Consider the following 19,499-nt stretch of genomic DNA (forward strand, 5'->3'; position numbering starts at 1 on the left):
AGGCACTGCAAAATTGAGCTCTCTGGGCTCGGCCATTGCCCCTGGTACTCCATGCTGCTGCGTGGAGTAAGGGATGTCACTGCATGCCCAAAGAGCCCCAGTCTACACTAGGGAACAAAGTTGATCCTGATGTGTCGATTCTAGCTATGCTAATGGTGTAGCTAGAATTGTATGCATGGGATCGATTTTGATCCCTAGTGTAGATCAGGCCTTAGAGTACATGGAAGTTTACAATAAACAGATATGTATGTTTCAGAATTCTGAAACTCTGGTTTCCAAATTTTCCCTGAATGCTCCTAATTAAATTTCTCCCATAATACTTCATGGAGATATACTATATTTTAAAGTTGATCTGTGCTGAACAGTGCATATAAAAAGAACAAAAACAACCTTCGCCCATTCTGAACTTAATAAATCCAAAATGGGAAGGGAAAAGAAAGAAATGAAATAAACATGTAAAACCAGACAAAATCCTGGGCTCCACCCTAACAATCACCGTTTTTAGATTAAAAAACCACACACTATATGCCTATTATTGTTACCAACAGACACGGATGACTCCTCCCCACCCATACAAGAGGGAACATATTAAAAAGTTATTAGACTCCAGACTCAAAAACCCATATGTTGTGAAGGTGTTGAACATCCAGATGTAAATTCATATAACTATTTTGCAAGTGATGCAGATGTTGATAACTGGACAAATCAAAAACTCTGTTCTAACACGCCTCAAACTACAGTGTCTGAAATAAGATCAAGGGTGAAATTTTGTCCCTTGAAGCCAATGGGACATTTGACATTGACTTGCATGAGACCTGGATCTTACCCTCAGACTTTCTACCTCAGTCCAGTACTAGTAAGTGCTACTTGAAATAAATGCAATGAGGGACTCTTAGTGTCATACATGCAGTAACAGTTTATTAGACACAAAGGCAGCTTTAAGCATACATCTGCTTTATCACTTAATACTTGCTGTTCACAGTTCCTGTTCTCCATCAGTACAGACATATCATAGACCCATGAAATTAATAGTGCAGCTTCAAGTCAACATCTGAAAAATGATCCTCACTCGGGTGACCAGATAGAAAGTGTAAGAAATCAGGCAGGGGGCAGCACTCCCATTGGCACCAGTATGCTAATATACAATTATTCTTACCAAATAATAATACAGGTTGAATCTCTGAAAGCCAGGACTCTGAGGTCCAGCTTTATCCATGGTCGGTCAGGACCATGGGCATTGCTGTTTCAAAGAACCCTGACAGAGGGGAGTGGGGACCAGATGGAAGAATGGCTCCCACTGGGGCTGGACAGCTGCATCTGGGTTGGCTGAAGAAGGCCTGGCAGGAGCTGGGAAGTTGGCAGTGGCCAGGGAACTGCAGCCAGAGATTCCTGGCATGGCTGACAGGAGGGAGGTCAGTGTTGGGTGGGGAGCTGCAGCTGAGAGCTTCAGCCAGGGATGGGAAGCTGCATCTGGGCCAGTGGGCAGGGAAGCCAGAGGCTGCAAGCCCTGACAGACCACAAGCAGAGCCCATGCATGGGTCAGGGCAGGTGGGAGGGGCCTGACAGCCGGGAGGGGAGCACTGCCCTCTCCTGGTCTGGGAAACTCCATGTCCTAGGGCTGCTCAAGCAGTGGTCTCTCCGATTTTTTCCATCCATGAGTAGAATAAATTTTGTTATGAGCAACAAGGCATGTGCAGAGGCGCACCACTAACTAGTACACACACATGCTGCTGTCTGTGGGCGTTCTGCTAATCAGCTGGGTGGCACATGAACTTCTCCTGGGCACCCCCACCCCCAAGCACGCAGCTGACAGGGAGAAGAACTTCACTCTAGTCCCAAGGGCACTGGACCCAGGAGGTCCAATCTGTACTCTGGATCAAGGGTACTCTATAGAACCTTGCGCTGAAGGGTTGCCATTACAGGCCTGCTGTTCATTCTTCCCTTAAAGAGGCATTTGCAAAAGTTTTGTCTTTTCATCGGAAAAACCCTCAACATTGTATTGTAATACGCTGGCTCGTATGGTACCTCGTCCCCCTGCCAGAGGGGATCAGAACTGCTGAGTTGTTTGTCACTGGTCCTAAAATGCTAATATGGAGAGGAGATTATACTTTACTAATGTGTCTGGGACCTGTCCTGGGCTGAAGCAGAGACTGTTCCCCGTACCAACTGCTGCCAACACTTAGGATATCAGAATGGCCCTTTTGCAAGTTTCTGTTGGGTCATTTTTACCTCAGCGGCACAGACACTCTTGCGTACACAGCTGCGGAACCTGGTCCACAGAACCAGAGCTAGACCAGTTCTTAGGCACGGCAGCATAATGTGAGTGCTGAGGATGGCTTAAGAACAGTGGATTGAAGTTTTCAATTTGTAGCCCGTGTAGGTATTTGCTGAAACAAGGAACACAGAGGCCACAGGCCTGTAAAACAACAGCTTAGCTGAACAAGGCAGTTAACTCGGAGTAACCCTTGATCATAAGCTATCACAAGACAGACTGGTGGAATGACTAAACTGTTGGCAGTAACTACAAGATGCCAATGCAATCAGCTTGGTACATTTTAGGAACACCGGCGACGTCCCACCACAAGAAAATTATGGTAACTAACTGATATATACGCTAATAAGCTTGAGGTAAATGGACAAGTAACCTATGGGAGATGGGCACCTCAACATCAGTAGGGTGAGCACATAGAAAAGTGAATTAAACCCCTCCACAATATGCATTCGATATGCAGGCATCAGTGCAGTGCATTATAAAAGTGTCTCTCAGCCTGTGTCCTTTAGGGTCTGTAACAACTTTGATTATGAGGATGATTAATAGTATGGTTCCTTCTGTAAGGTATGGTGAGTGTATAGTAAACCCTCAAGTGACATGGGGGGGTTGTGTTCCTGCAAACCCTGTGTAACTCAAATTTTTGCACAAGTCCAGGGGAGAGATGTTCCCAGCTCCCCTGGTCTTGTAGGAGCCAGGGAACCGATCAGCATATGGCTGTTCATTTTCCTGGGTCCTGCAAGGGGCAGGGAAATGTGAACCAGGCTGCCGTTTGGTTTCCAGTTCCCTGCTGTTTAGGGGACCCGGGAAACTGACCAGCCATGAGCTGCTCGGTTTCCTTGGTCCCGCAAGTGGCAGGGAGGGGGGAACCAGGCAGCAACCTGGCTCCTGACTCATCTTGCAGATCCAGGAAACTGACCAGGGCAGCAGCCTTGGTCAGTTTTCTGGCGCCAGCCACTGGAAGGGAGCCAGGAACCAGGGGCAACCTGGCTCCCAGCTCCCCTCCACTACTTGAAGCCAGGAAACTGAACAGGGCTGTTGTTCCATAATAAATGAAAGGACACAATCAGCAATAAGGACATTTGTAACTGAACCCAGAAATTAACTCCATCAGTGTGTGTTCAGTTCTGGGAGCTTTTTCAGCAAGGAAATGTTACTAGAATGGAAGACTAATGAATTAGGATATGTGGCAGAATTCTTTGGTAAATACATGGCTAGCCATCACAGGGCAAAAATGTCAGTGATGTGGTAAAATCTCCAATGAAAAACAAAATGAATGTGGTGCTGCAGCTGTGTTGTTGAAGCATTCCAGCACAGAGACTTGCTACAGCAACAGAAGGGTTACAGTAGAGTTTTGTTATCTCGCACTTTAAAATCAGAAAAGCTTGGTTAACCAGCATCTGGCAGAGATGGCAACACTATTCCTCCTTCAGTTAACCAGAAAAATTCTGATCGCCATCTGTCATAGTTATCCAGTGTTTGTTTGATGGCCCTGAGGCAGCAGGGGAGGGTTAAAAATGTGTAGTGTGAAGTAAGGTTATTTCATTTCTTAAACATGAAGCAGCTTGAATAACTGGCACATTTGATTAACCAGCAACTCCCATTCCCCATGCATGCCAGATAGCAAAGCTTATACTGTATTTTTCCCCTTTGTACAGGTTGAACCTCTCTAATCTGCAACTCCCTTCCGAGGCAACATCTGAAATCTGGCATGATTTTAGTTAGCCAGATGACCACTTATCATGGATGTGACCAAGTTTCCCCTGGTCCCATAAAGTTTGTTGCCAGCCTCCTGTCTTGGCTCTCAGTGTTCTGTACTGTTATTTAGCTGTAATTTACCCCAAATATCTTCTAACAGCCCAGTAAGCAGAGAGAGTGTTGGTAATGTTGCGAGGCAATATACTTCCCGTTGTCTGGTAAATATTCAGCCTGTACTTAATCCAGCCCCTCAAGAAGTGGTGACTGGATCAACAGAAGAAGTCTTCCATCACCCTAGCAGTTTCTGTAACAGGACTCAGGCTAGGTACTAGGCATCCTTCACTCTACGTAGACTATGGATCACACCCTTGGTAGTTCCATTTGGAATCATCTTCTGCAGCGTCGACTGTGACTGTGAAAGCCCACACTGGAGTGACAGTCCTTGCTGCATCTGTTGCATGTGTAATGGGTGTCTGGCAGGTCCTTACTGTGCTTTCTGTGGGCTTGCTTCTCCTCTGCTAGCTGTCTGATCCTCATCTCACCCTTCTGAAGACCCTTGTGTAGTTCCTGCCTTCATTTGCTGCGATCATCTGCCAGCTCCTCGCAGCTGTCCGGCTCGATATCTACCTCCCTGAGGTCCCTCTTGCAAACATCTTTGTAGTGCAATTGGGTGCACCCGGGAGGTCTTTTGCCAGAGGCTAGCTCGCCATACAGGATGTCTTTTGGGATCCTTCCATCATTCATCCTGTGGACATGGCCAAGCCAGCGGAGCCGCCGCTACCTGAGGAGGGTGTGCATGGTTGGGATTCCAGCTTGCTAAAGGACGGTGGTGTTGGGGACACTGTCCTTCCACGATATTCCAAGGATTCGCCTGAGGCAGCGCAAGCGGAAGACGTTCAGCCTCTTTTCCTGCCAGGCGTACAGGGTCCAAGACTCACTGCTGTAAAGGAGGGTGCTGAGGATGCAGGCTCCGTAGACTTGCATTTTGGTGTGGGTGTACAACTTGATGTTATTCCACACACTCTTGCTGAGTCTGGACAGAGTTGTGGCTGCTTTTCTAATCCTCCTATTTAGCTCAGTCTCCAATGACAGGGTATCAGTGATGGTAGACCCGAGGTAAACGAACTCGTGGACGACCTCTAACATACCGTTGTCAATGCTGATTGATGGAGGTTCAGCAATGTCCTGACCAAGTACGTTTGTCTTCTTTAGGCTGATGGAAAGCCTGAAGTCCTTGCATGCTTTGAAGAACTGATCCAGCAGTTTCTGAAGCTGGTCTTCTCTGTGTGACACTACAGCACCATCACCTGCGAACAGCAAATCTCTGATGAGGGCTTCCCACACCTTAGATTTAGCTTTCAGCCTTGCAAGATTAAAATGTTTCCCATCAGATCTTGTGTGCAAAAAGATGCTCTCTGTTGAAGATACAAAGGCGTGCTTCAGGAGGAGTGCGAAGAAGATCCCGAACAATGTTGGCGCAAGGACGCATCCTTGTTTGATGCCGCTCCTGATGGTGAAAACATCCAATAATGTGCTGTCATATTGGATGGTTCCTCTTATGTCTTCGTGGAAAGACTGGATCATCTTGAGTAACTGTGGAGGACAGCCTATCTTGTGGAGCAGTTTGAACAGTCCATCCCTGCTGACCAAGTTGAAGGCCTTGGTCAGGTCGATGAAGGCAATATAGAGTGGCTTCCTCTGCTCCCTGAACTTCTCCTGCAGCTGCCTCAGAGAGAAGACCATGTCAATGGTAGATCTCTCTGCGCGGAATCCACACTGTGATTCAGGATACACCCTCTGAGTAATCTTCTGGAGTCTGCCGAGGATGACGTGAGCAAACAGTTTACCAGTGATGCTTAAGAGGGAGATTCCACGGTAACTGTTGCAGTCGCTTCTGTCTCCTTTGTTCTTATACAAGGTTACAATGTTAGCAGCGCACATATCCTGTGGAACCTCTCCCTCTCTCCAGCACAGGCACAGTAGCTCAATTAGGGGTTCCAGGAGGGTGCCTGTGGCACACCTGATTACCTCTGGTGGTATACCATCCTGGCCGGGGCCTTTCCTACTGCAATGCTGTTGATGGCTTTCTTCAGTTCGTCCACAGTTGGTTCCTGATCCAGTTCATCCCATTACTGGTAGGAGCTCGACAGCATTGAGGGCTGTATCAACCACAGTGTTCTCGCGTGAGTACAGCTCGGAGTAGTATTCGACCCAGTGCTCCATCTGTTTGGCTTTGTCAGCGATGACTTCACCAGATTTGGATTTCAGAGGGGACATCTTGTTCTGGGTGGGTCCTAATGCCTTCTTGATGCCCTTGTACATTCCCCTGAGATTATCAGAGTCAGCACTGGTCTGGATGCTGCTGCATAGCTCGAGCCAGTAGTTGTTGGGACAGCACCTGGCTGTCTGCTATACTGTTTTTCTGGCTGCTCTGAGTGCTTGCAGGGTACTCTGACTCAGTGAGCATTTGTAGTCCAGGAGTGCAGCGCGCTTCTTTTCGATGGCTGGAATCATCTTATCAGAGTTAGCTTCGAACCAGTCATTTGTGTTTCTAGCTCTTCTTCCAAACACCAACAAGGCCGTGTTGTAAATTGTATCCCTCAGATGCTGCCATCTGGATGTCACATCGGCACCCCCAGGGCTGCTGTGCAGATTCTCCTTGAGGGTCACTCTGAACTTTTCAGCTCTCTCTGAGTTTGCTGTCTTTCTGGCATCAATACGGGGCCTTACAGTTGGTTTAGAGGGGTACAGCTTCTTGGGTCTCACCTTGAGTTTGGAGCAAACTAGCGAGTGATCTGTATCGCAGCCGGCGCTATGACAGCTGCATGTCAGAGAGACGTTTTTGAGGTTATCACATCTAGCTGATGCCAGTGACTGAACAGGACTCAGGCTATCTTAACTACATCTCTCAGGGGTGTGAATTTTTCACACATCTGACTGACATAGCTAGGCTGATCTATATTATAGGCATAGACCATGCCTGAAGTAGATTAAAGGGAGCCACTCTGTAGCAATTACGGCAGCTACTGAGCTCCTGCTGGCCTTGGGCAACCATCCCAAAACCTCAGCGCAATAGAAAGCCCCACAGATCAGGGATGTGGCTGCATCTGTGACATTTTCTCTGCAAATTTCTTCTCCCTTTCCCTCCCCAATGTGCAGTGGAATTACACAGCTGTTTACAGACAAGCAGGATCATCCAGCAGCTCCAGACGACTAGTTACAATTTGTCCCTTGGAAAACCAGCCTGCAGATCAGAACACCAATGGCAAAACTGACTGCTTTAGTGAGTACAGAAAGCATTGTGACCTCTCACATTTCCAAAACAATAACAGTAGATAATAAGTTTCCAATTAATCCTATACCATGTGACTCAGCTTGTAATTATATTTCAAGCAGCAATGGGAAAACAGAGGCTTGTGTATTTTTATTATCTGAAATTGAATTCTTTCTTGTGAAAAAGACTAGCAGGACATTAATGTATTGCACACAATTAATGTAGCTTAACAACATTAGGATAATATTTCCTAGTAGGATGTGGTTAGAGCTCTGGCAAATGAATATCACAAATTATTAATTATACTCTTCAATAGCAAACACTGCTCCTGGAGCATAAGTGCTGTTAATTCTGTGACTATTCCAAAATGTCGATTTTTAAGAATGAGCAGAAAATAGGTACCAGAAAAGTCAAGATTAAATACTCTTGGATTTTATGTTTAACTCTATGTTCAGAAGGAAGAAATGGGTTTTCCTCTGATCTGACACACTCACTCAAAATTGCTTTTTTTTCATCCCATTAAGCATATTTTTACTTTCATAGATCATGACTAAAGTGGCTTCTCTGTGATGTTTCAAATATGACATTTGCAGGCTAAAATTATTATCCTGAATATTTGTTTATAGGTCAAATTCAGACACAGAGGATATACTGATATGGAGAGGAACGTGTATGTGGAAAAGTAGTATACGGTGGGCTAACAGAATAGCTGCTATTTCCTGTGAAATCAGCTGCAGTAAACATGGGCAGCTCTTTCAAGGGACAGAGGCACGAAACGACAAGGATCTGATCCCAGGCCTCAACAACATGACACCTGAGTGTTTTTGGGTCAAACAATCCTTGTCCTCTTTTACAGCATGATCATCATCGTGATATCTGGTAATTTTAGGTATATTTAAAATGTGCAGCCATAGGAATAACCTTGCACACTGGTCTGAAGAAGTGGGTCTGTCCCACAAAAGCTCACCTAATAAACTATTTTGTTAGTCTTTAAAGTGCTACTTGACTGCTTTTTGTTTTGATCGTATATAGACTAACACGGCTCCTTCTCTGTTACTTTTCTACAGTGAAGTTGTCCCATCTCAGCACAAGTACCTTTCTAGCAGAGGACAGAAGGTTAGTAGGCAGGACATTAAGTATTTAGGCTGTAGCGTTTTATACGCCTTCACGATAAGTTATGATGTTCATCCTCTTTTCCTTAGCAGAAATGCACTGACAATTTCTTTCTGGGCAGGACTTCCACTAATGTTTTGCAGCTGCACTAACAGAACTCATTCAAAAATGTATTGCCTACACTAGCTCCACTTTTCTTTATTATTTAGCCTTACCCTACATTCTTCCTTTGGTATTTAAATAAACATTGAGTGCTATAATAATATAAACTAATAACGATTAATGCCTCTTTCACTTGCCAAGTCAGTTCTCTTTAAGAAGATGAACTCAGCAGAACCAAAATATCCAGTTCGGCTTTTAGTATTTGTGCAGCTTGTGTTTGTATATTGTGTTCTGTTTCTAAAACATTTTTTTCTTATTTTTGAGCATGCAAACATGGGAGGTGCTACAAAGAGCAGAAGCAGCTGGTGAACTTTGTGGCCGGTGGGCACAGCATAAAAAACGAATCATGCTTGCTTCTCCATGGACTGCCATCCATACCCATCCCAAACATGGTAATCAGTGGGCTGAGCCCTAGGAAGGTTTCTGTCTCATGCTGCTTAGGTCCCTTACTCTTCTCAGAATTGTGATCATCCTCCTCCTCTCTGTTCTCTGTTGCATTTCCTCTCTCCACTGCCTTATCCCCTGCAGACTGGGCAGCAGCGCTATGACAGGGATGCAAACTGTGACTATTTTGAGAGGTTTGGAGCACCACTTTCAGGGCCCAAGCCACAGGCTGTGATGACTACATAGAGCTCTGCTGTGTGGCATTCAAACTGCACTGTGCAGATTAGGGATGGGCAAGATCTGACCCACAGGCCAGATCCAGCCTGGCTAACATTTGGATCCAGCTCACAGGGTGCATCTGGACCACACATAATTTATATCCTGCTGCCAGGGTAGCAGCGAGGGCTGGGTGTTGTGGACTTTTTTAAATAGCTGCAGGAACCGCAGGTGGTGGACAGGCAGCGCTATAGCAAAGGGGGCTGGGAGCCTTCTAAATAGCAGCAATTCAAAGGGCTTTGGACTCGTGGCTCCCAGCCCCTTCCACTACTCCAGCAATGGGATATAAATAGTACTTGGGGCCAGATGCAGCCCATGGGCAGGGGCCAGTCCACCAGCTGTATCTTGCCCACCCCTGCAAAAAATGGTGATATGATTTCATTAATAATAAGAAGCTGCTCCTGACACCTTTCCAAAATTCATGAAGTGCCCCCCAGGAAGAAATTATTGCCCTCCCTGTTGTAGACTTTGCTGGCTGGCTCTAAGAGATACTCTGAGCAAACTGATGTAGGCAAGCCTGTGGCTTGCATAGCAAATCCAGCCTCCTGAATTGCATCTGGAATTGGAACAGGTTTCCTTCTATCAGACTTTTATTCAGCAGTCTGTACAGGGGCCAGAATGTGGGTGGTCGAGAACCTTGCTATTATACAAATGGCAAACCCAACAGATCTCTAGCAGCTCCCCTCTATGTCTACTTTACTTTGAAAAGAGGCCATGCTCCAAGGCTCTTTGTATAGGAGCCACCCATACCTCTTTTAAAACAGACTTCCTTCTTCTGCTGAGGGCATCCCAGGCTCCATCATCCATATCCGCTTCGGGAGGGTTCCAAATCAATGGCCCATTTGGATCTCATTGTTTTACCTGGAGGAGAGAGCTTTCCAGGCATAGTCTTTCTAAGTGTCAAGTTCCTCCCACAAAATGATGGTTCAGTGCTATATTAAAGCCACCCTCAACAGCCAGCTCACCTACACTAAAGGTTATTTAAAAATGGAGGTTGAAATACAACCCAGGTGGACAGGCACATCCCACAAACCATCATTCAAGGTGCTAATAATAATGTCATCCAGTTCCTTTGTCGGGCATGTCCATGTCCTGGTATTTCAGCTACATTGGATTGTTAAATTTCCCCTTTTGATTAACTTTAATTCTCTTCTTGTAGGCAAAAAGAGAAGAGAAGAACTGAATGACAAGAGGGAAGCATCTTGGTTATGAGGCTTAGAAATGGCATTCCACAAAGAGGGGCAGCACAGAGGGGAATGGGAAAGGGAAATCAGGTAGGTTTATGAGGAAGGCTTTGCTGACGGAGTGGAAGAGACTGAGTGAAAGCAAAAGGAGACGCAGACTGGAGCTGGAAACACAGGACCTTGAACAAGGCCAGAGAGATTGAATTCAAAGACTAGATTTTTCTGTGCTGGACATTAGTGAAGCAACCGCCTGCGACCTGCTGAAATTGTCTATATGCCTATATACAATGGAGCAAAAGAAAACCAGAAGTGCCTTATACCCACTTCTTTGAGGCACTTTTGGATGTGTATGACCTTGAACCTTATGACATGCTACACAATAAGTGCAGTTCATCAGGTCTGATCAAATATGGCACTAGATCCTAGACGGAAGTGGCTAGAACCCGAGTTCCTTTAAGAAAGGGAGAGGATGGTAGCCAGATGCCCCCATGTAACTCAGTATGGGTCAGGTGGATATATATTCCTAACATGACTTCCTTCAACAATTGCCTGAACCCTCCTATATGTTACCACCTTCCTTCCCATGTGACAAAGGGACATTGGAAATCTGGTCAACCCAGTCTTGGGTAGAAGAGAGATTTATAATTACTCTAAAAGTCATAAAAGAATTCTGCAGATGACACCTAACACTACTTTTGGGATGGGTTGCACAGTAGATGGGTATGGTAATATCTGTTTAGCTGCTCTAGAGGACAACAAATACACATGAGTATCCTAAGTTTAACTATAAAAGCAACACAGAAAGGTATAGGAGGAGAATACCATGTGAGGACAGCATTACCAAGTAAAAGTTAAAATGCAGGGGGGAATGCTAGACAGACAGGGGGAGTGGATTGAGAGGAACAGATGACAGGGAACTAAAAGGGAAGAGGACGAGAAATGAATGAAGAAACAAAACAGGAGGAGGACACACCATGGGAAGAAAAGCACGAGAGAACACAAATAGGATGACTAGAGTTGGAAGACAAGACAGAAGATGGAAGGAACATACAACAACTGTGCAACCCAGGAGAGATCTCAAAGCAGTGAAAGAAAAAATATAAATAGCTTTATTTACCAAGCAGCATTTACTATAATCCCATCTAAGGATACGGAAACAGCATATGTATTCTAATAGAAAAGTCTCCTTAAAATCAAATGCAAGGAGGTTGAGGAGCTAGAGTTATACATGAAGCTAACATGTATTGGGAGACTAATATCCCTCTGGCGACACCTCAACCACGTAAGTTCAAAACCTCAGTACTACACCCATTCACAGAACAGGGCATTCTCGGCATACCGCAAGGACCAGCTCCATGACCATGACCTTCCATGACAACCACATTCCTTAGGAACAATGGAATTGTTAATTACGAATAACCTATCCCTGAGGCAAAGAAACCTAAGTTAAAAGAGAACGAGAATAAATTATTCTGGTGTTCATGAAACCACATCTTACTGTTAACAAGGCACTTCAGTAGCTTCATCCAACACATGGTACTCTCAATAGAGACATTTTGTCTGAAGACAACCATGATTTGTTACCTGACTCACTATCACTGAAGGAACCACACTGAGCAAAACAGAAAAAGAATATCAGCTGCACCTCCTAATGATGACTTCTACTCAGTAACTAATGTTCTAGTTTCCCAGTATTGGGGATGTAGAGTAAAATCCTGATGAGACAGAAATCACTGAGAGTTTTGCCACTGACTGCACTGGGGCAAGGATCTTCCTCTGTTGAGCCAAACACTGCTCTCTCGTTATTATCCAAAGCATTCCAGCCATCAGAGTTGCAGGGCGTAGGGGGCAACAAACATACACCTGCATAGTATCATCTTACTCATGACACTTTACACTCAACTACATCACATAATCATCAGGACTCTTGCAAAGCACAGAATCTTCCCAGTGGTTCGTGTAGTTGGAGCTGAAGAAATTACAATACATCCTATGTTTCTGCTGTGTAACTGGTGGTGACATTGGGCCTGCATGAGAGCTCATTATTTACCCCATGACTTACATGGAGTCACTCTGGCTTTCCACTGGAATACATTAGATCAGCATCAAGCCAATGAGACAAATTATATATGCCAGGAGCCTGGGAAAGGTTTCATTCAGCGCTCTGATCTCATCATGCATCAGAGTGTTTATATGGAAGAAATGCCCTATCAATGCTCCAACTGCAGGAAAAACTTCAGTTGGTGCTCCAAACTTATGAGACATCAGAGAATCCACACAGGGGAAAGACCCACCCCCATAAGTCCATGGACGGTGGAAATAGTTTGATTCAAACCTCCGATCTTTTAGTGCATCAGAGAAGACATATGAGAGGGGAAAAAAACATAAAACCCTCCGTTTGGGAGAAAAGCCTGAGTAACAAGTTACATTTTTCTATGCACTGCAACATCCCTTTTGGAGAAGGGCCCTACAGGTTGAACCTCTCTCATCTGGCAACCTCAGGGCCTGACTGGAGCAGGACGATGGGAGGTTAATATTTTCTAGCACATTACCAACACTTCCACTGCTTACCGGGCTCTCAGAAGACATGTACCGGTAAATTATAGCTACAGAACAGCACAGAACATCGAGAGCCAGGACTGGTGGCTGGAAACAAACTGTAGGACCATGGGAGACTTGGCCACCCTCACGATGAGTGGTTACCTGGCTAACTAAAGTCATGATGGATTATAGAGTTTGCCAGATGAAAGGGTGCCGGATTAGAGAGATTCAAACTGTATTAATCCCTGAATGGTGGGGAAAGTTTCAGGCAAAGTTGAGTTTTTCTTTCACATTAAGGGTATGTCTACACAGCAGCCTTATTCCAAAATAAGCTATTCCATAAGAGCTTATTTCAAAATAGCTCAGCTACACACAAAAATGCATTTTGAAATAACACTTAGCTATTTTGAAATACACCATCTAAACACATATGCTGTATGCTGAGGAAGTGATTCAATTTCAAGTAAACAATTCTAGCTATGGCATTTGCATATTTAGAGTTGACTTATCTGCAGTCGACTTGTTTCCCTGGTATAGATCTAGCCTCTATACTCTCCCATTGACTTCTCTTACTCCATGCTATCATGTGGAGTGCAAGGGTCAACTGCTGATCCCAGAGAGAGAGATTTTGCACGTCTTTGCCAGATTCGAAAAATCAAACTCCGGATGATCAAACCTGACTGGATCAATCTTCCGAGAAGTATAGCCACACCCATAGAGTCTATTTTGAAACAGAGCCATTGGAAGCATGGTGGCTTATTTTGAAATAGACTCTATTCCCTGTCTACACAGTACCTATTTCAAAATACTAAGATGCTATTCCTCATAGAATGAGATTTAACAAGTTCGCAATAAGGCACTGGCTATTCAAAATTATTTCAAAATAGCGGCTGTGTTGTGTAGATGCTTGCATACTTGTTCGAAAATAGTGGCTGCTATTTCGAAACAACTTTGCTGTGTGGACCTACCCTAGGAAAAAACTCCTAACTGTGAGGGTGGTTAAACACTGGAATAAATTGCCTAGGGAGGTTGAGGAATCTCCATCATTGGAGATGTTGAAGAGCACGTTAGACAGACACCTATCAGGGATGGTCTAGATGACGCTTGATATTGTCATGAGGGCAGGGGACTGGACTTGATGACCTCTTGAGGTCCCTTCCAGTTTTAGTGTTCTGTGATTCTCTGAACTTGCCTTTGCTGAACATTCAGGCTCCTTCCAATTTCTGCAGATATTCATGTAGTTTAATGGTAAGAGCCATTTGCCAAAACAATGATTATCTAATTTGTGCAAAGCAGTGATACTGAGCGGTAAGCAGAACCACCTCACTTTATATTTTCCAGGGATCTTTTAGGCCAGGTGTTCATTAACATTTTCCAATGGCTACACAAAATCTAAAGGGACTAAACCTGGCTATTTTTAGGCAAAGGGAGAGTGAAAATAGCGCCCATCACGACAGAACAATCATCTAAAGGAAGTTAGCTGGTGGGAAGTACTTGAAATTTGTGGGAAATGAAACCTGCCCAAAAATCCTCAAATAAATTGTCGAGTTGGTAAATCACAGAGATACTGTTTTTCAGGTCACATTTATGTTCACTGCTAAATCAGACCTGAGGGAGTGTTTTGTGTAATGGCAAAAGCAGGTTTCTTTCACCAACACAAGCTACTTCAATAAAAGATTAATCTCATCCACTTAGTCAGGCCAAAAATCAGATACATAGCAGCTGCCTTCTGCAATTTCAAATTTTAAAACCCCTTTTTTACAAAACGCTGTCATTTCATTATCTTTTCATATGTGGGGGATAAAGCAATCAATGTGTGGCAGTGTGTGTATGTGGGTGAAAATTCCATTCACTCAGAGCATTCTCTGAGAGGCTCTAAAACACCATCATTCTTTTAACTGGAATGCACAGATCAAGACAGAAAACTAAAGAATAACATGAGAGATTTCAAAGTCACGTAAAGGAATAAGAAACCTAATTCCCATTCAGTTTTACTGGATATAAAAATCCTTTAGGCAGCTTTGAACATTTAAGCCATAGACTTTATGGGAGGAAAACAGATTTGCATTTTCAGAGGCCAAGAAAGCAGGCACTATGTTATTCAGTATTCTTTTGACATAAAATATTTGGATCTTATGATCTTTCTTGGTTTAAGAGAGAAGTATGATCAGTTCATTTTTGAAAGTGTAGAAATCTCTGGTAAAAATGTTTCATTCATGGCTTTTAATTTGCAAGATTAATCAATATAGTATGCACGTTTAGTGATATAGTAATTCAGAGATTAATTACTGCAATGAATCTTCAGTTACAATTCACCAGACCATAGGAAGCTCCCATGAAATTATAAAGACATACAAAATAAAGGTATAACAAAGTACCGTTTTTTCCTCTATTTTTTTCTTCAATTTGATGCATCTTCCTTTCTTCTCATATTTTTTAAAATTACTCAACAGCCCCTCTCTTTCAAAATTTAAAGAAGAAACTGTTTAACAACACAGTCTTCTATACACACTGGCTACGTCTACACTACAGAGATCTCTTGAAAGAAGTCCTTCCGGAAGATCGCTTCTGAAAAAGCTTCTTTTTAAAGAGTACGTTCACACACAAATAAAAGGCTCAAAAGAGCTATCTGCTTTTTTGAAAGAGAGCATATCCACGCAGTCCAGTGCTCTTTTGAAAAAATGAGCCAGGGACCAAAAAAATCAGGCCCTATGAAGACTGCTCTTTTGAAAAAAAATGGGCCTGTGGCGCATCTACGTTTGCTTTCAAAAGAAGTTTTCGAAAGGGGGCGCTCTTCCTGAAACAGGAAAGGAAGAGTGATTTCAAAAGGAATGCCACATTCTGTTGATTTACTTTTGAAAGAATGCTCTTTGTGTATAGACACTGTGTGGAATCTTTTGAAAGAGCCCCCTCTTTCGAAAAATCTTTTGAAAGAACTTACTAGTGTAGATGCAGCCATCCTGGTTTTTGAAGCTTTCAGAAGTCTACTAAAGATTATTACTTAAATAGGGATTCTAAAACAATATCCTCTCTATTGTATCATTTTTAAACAAAAAATTGGTTCTGTGTAGAGAATCTAATTATCACAGAGCTCAGTCTACTATACAAGTGCTCTAAGCTATATCAGCAACATACTTTGCATACACAGTTCCACTGCTACCTTGAGTCGTGGGTCCATCTGGATGAAGGAAAAATAACTGTGGACCCTTTACTACATTTTGTTGGCAGTATCCATGAAATGTCCAGGAATGGATCAATTTCTACGAATGATTAATCTTTTTAAAAATTCAACCTGATGTTAGGTTCTGGAGGATATAACACAAGAAGAAAGTACTGAAGTGTCATAAGCACCTATATCTCAGAGCAACAGGATTAAATTTGAAAAAGAGAAAAATTAGGTTGAATATCAGGAAAATACCTTCTTGCTAGTGAGTTCTATCAGATGGTGGAGCAGTGTTTCATACCAAAGGAAGTAGTGGATCTTTAAATGAGGTTTGGCAAAGAAATAGAGAATATCAAAACGGGAGCAGTCTTTCTCTGGAAGGGAGTTGGACCATATAGCTTAACACACCCTGCAGTTCCTCTGGCATCTTCAGTTTCTGTAACTCTTCAGGCTACCTGCCAAGACGGGGTATCTGGTTATCTGAACAGTGTTGCCTGACTTTGTGTGTTTTTCTCAGTTCAGCGGAGGAAAAACCACTCCAGAGGTGGAAATAGTACATAAAAAGTTACTTCAGTGAAAGTGCAGCAGCTTTCACTTCTGGATACTTGAGTACCATCTAGCTGCAAGTGACTTTTGGGGTACTTTTTTCACCTCTGTTTATATAACTGTTGCATTTGGTGACTCATATGCACAATTTTACAGAGGCATGAGCAACCTGTATAAGCAGATTTGCAAAGTAAACCACAGCACTTTCTGACAAGCTTCCAAGGGTGATTCTATGTGCCCTCTCTGATCTCTCTTTTTCAAATACTCACTGCCTGCCACTGTGAGAATACAGCACTGACACTTACATTTCAGACCCGTCAATTCTGAGTCATAGGAAAGACAAGAGAGGCAAGAGCCAACAGACCCTTCCTCTTTTGGTTACTGCACTCTAAACATGGGCTCCTGGGGACAAATTTACCTATGGTGTAAGTGCAGTGACCTCAGAACACAGGGATTTTCTCTTCTGCCTTGGTTCCTACCAGTGCATCTGAATCAACTGGCTTTCAAACAACAGGAGGTAGAGCTGGAAGTAAATCTTCAGATTGGTCACTTGAACATGCAACCATCGCTTGCACGGAAAAAACAAACCTAGATGTGACCTATTACTATTAGCTGACCAGTGCCAAAAAACAGCATGTGCCCAGCATCTGCACTAGTTGGCATCATGCTCCTCTTTCCTGTGTAAAACAAAGGCTACCCTTGAAACAACTCCATGGGTACTGAGTGTGTTCTGTCAGAAAGGGGTCCAGGTTCAAAGGCTGCATGACACTCACAAAGAAGCAATACTGCTCCTGACATCCTGCGCTCATCTTTTATTTCGATTAATGAAACAACAAAAATGAGGCGTTTCTTTGAAAACATCCTTAACTAACTAACAAATATAATAAATTGAAAGAAACCTCAATTCCACCACACTTATTACATAAGCAGGGGAGAAAAAGCCAGAAACTTTGTCCCCCTATACATCAGTTTAACAAAATGTATTGCTTCAACAACCCTTTCAAAGAGATATGGCTTGGTGTATGCTCCAAAGATCAACAGATTTGCACTAGTTCAGATGAAGAGAACTCAGCTAATACTTGAACTTCACACTGAAATTGAAGGTGATATATAAGTGCTTTGCACACTATAGCTTTGTAATCCATTTAATGCTGCTATGAGATATAGGTCATCCTTCTCTTTTAGGTGGGGACATTGAGTAAGAGAAATTAAGCAGTAGGTGGCTCCAACCAAACTGGGAAGGTGGAAAGAAGGGAAGTTGTCAAACCCAGAACTACTACTTAGAAGGTGACCAGTCACAGACAGGTAGCTCTGTTAGTCTGTATCCTCACCCCCCGAAAAAAAGGCAATCTGGTAGCACTTTAAAGACTAACAAAATACTAGGTGATGTGCTTTCATGGGACAGACCCACTTCATCAGATCTGGAAAATTTGCAAGTTTGACTTAACTTATTAGACACTTGCAAATTTTCGAGATCTGAAGAAGAGGGTCTGTCCCATGAAAGCTCATCACCAAATAAATTATTTTTTTAGTCTTTTAAGTGCTACAGGACTACTTTTTCGTTTTACTACTTAGAAATTCATGACACTATCTAGGTAGCCAGACAGGAAATTCCTTCTGTAGGCACTTAATGATTTATATAGTGCACAAAAATAATGCACTTTCCACGACTTTGCAATCCAAGACAGATAATGTAGAATTCATGGCCTTTGGCAGTGGAAATCTGTAACCTTGCTTTTGGTCCCTGCCCCTTCTCTTTTCTCTTTCTTTTCTCCCATTTTCCTTGATTACTTTGTAAGATCAAAGGCAATATTCAAAATACCTGTCTACTGCCAATACTCCAATACTTTCATTTGGAAATTATGCTAATTATAGGTCACAAAGCGCTTGAACAAGCAAGCCACTGAAGTTGACTATAATCCCCTACATTCCTCTGAACCATATTACAGAGGGGTTACCATTCTGATAGGTCTAAAACATTATTATAATTACACCACTTCCTCAGCCACATGGACCCCAGGCTATAATTATACAAAATGTTCACAAGGCACTGAAATGCATAGAATCAAGTGATTAATTCACCTCCTCTGCCATTAGCAGAACAGCAGAGTAAGTGCAGGGAATTTTGTCACTTAAAGAACTTGTGTAGCAACAAATAGAAAAACAGTATGAGAATGTGTGAGAGTCAGGTGATACCACCTGGATGACCAGAATAAATTAGTCATTTTTAGTGAAGAGCTGAAGATGGGTAAATCAATGAGGACCTGGAGCTTCTCTTGCTCACAGTTTACATTGGAATAAATTCACTGATTTCAACAGAGTTAACCAGATAAGAGAGAAATCAGCCCTTGACCTTAGTTTAGGTTGCAAACTAGATATGCTCAATTTTTGTGGGTCTGTCCCATCTCCTGCAAGGGCAGGGTATTATTAATAGTTGCTGTATTTAATTTGGTGACAAAGGGGCACATGAACGTATCAGAATATGGAACTAGAAAATCCTCCCTGATTCTCTTCTTTTGACTATGGTCCCGCTTCTGTCTTTAGCAGCAAGTCTTCAGGAATTGTGAACATGTTTAGTTCCTACCTCTGGTTTGAGGAAGGTCACATACTCCTCCCTCATTTTACTGCTTCTTGGATGGCATTAACCACCATACTCATTACCAGCCCTTTTCCTGCCCCTCCCAAAAGAGCAGGAGACGTGTCTCAGTAACTGCTGAAGTGGCTGGTACTGGAGCTTCATATGGAACACTGAAGGATACATTGGTTAGTAGCACAGCTTCCAACCCAGTGGATAGTCACCACTCCACCGTAACTCTACTAAGGTGACTGACTTTGTATTATTTAAAAAGAGAACCTCCAGCAGATGTGAATACACCCTGCCAGGACCCC

At 43.3% G+C, this 19,499-nt stretch overlaps 1 protein-coding gene across 4 annotated transcripts in view; it reads right to left on the minus strand.

Annotated features, from left to right (window-relative positions):
- GHR (growth hormone receptor) overlaps window positions 1-19,499 on the minus strand; it is a 194,060-nt gene that overhangs the window by 37,568 nt on the left and 136,993 nt on the right. The window lies entirely within an intron of this gene.

Source organism: Carettochelys insculpta, chromosome 5, assembly GCF_033958435.1.
Source record: "Carettochelys insculpta isolate YL-2023 chromosome 5, ASM3395843v1, whole genome shotgun sequence".
In the NCBI taxonomy this organism is placed as follows: Eukaryota; Metazoa; Chordata; order Testudines; family Carettochelyidae; genus Carettochelys; species Carettochelys insculpta.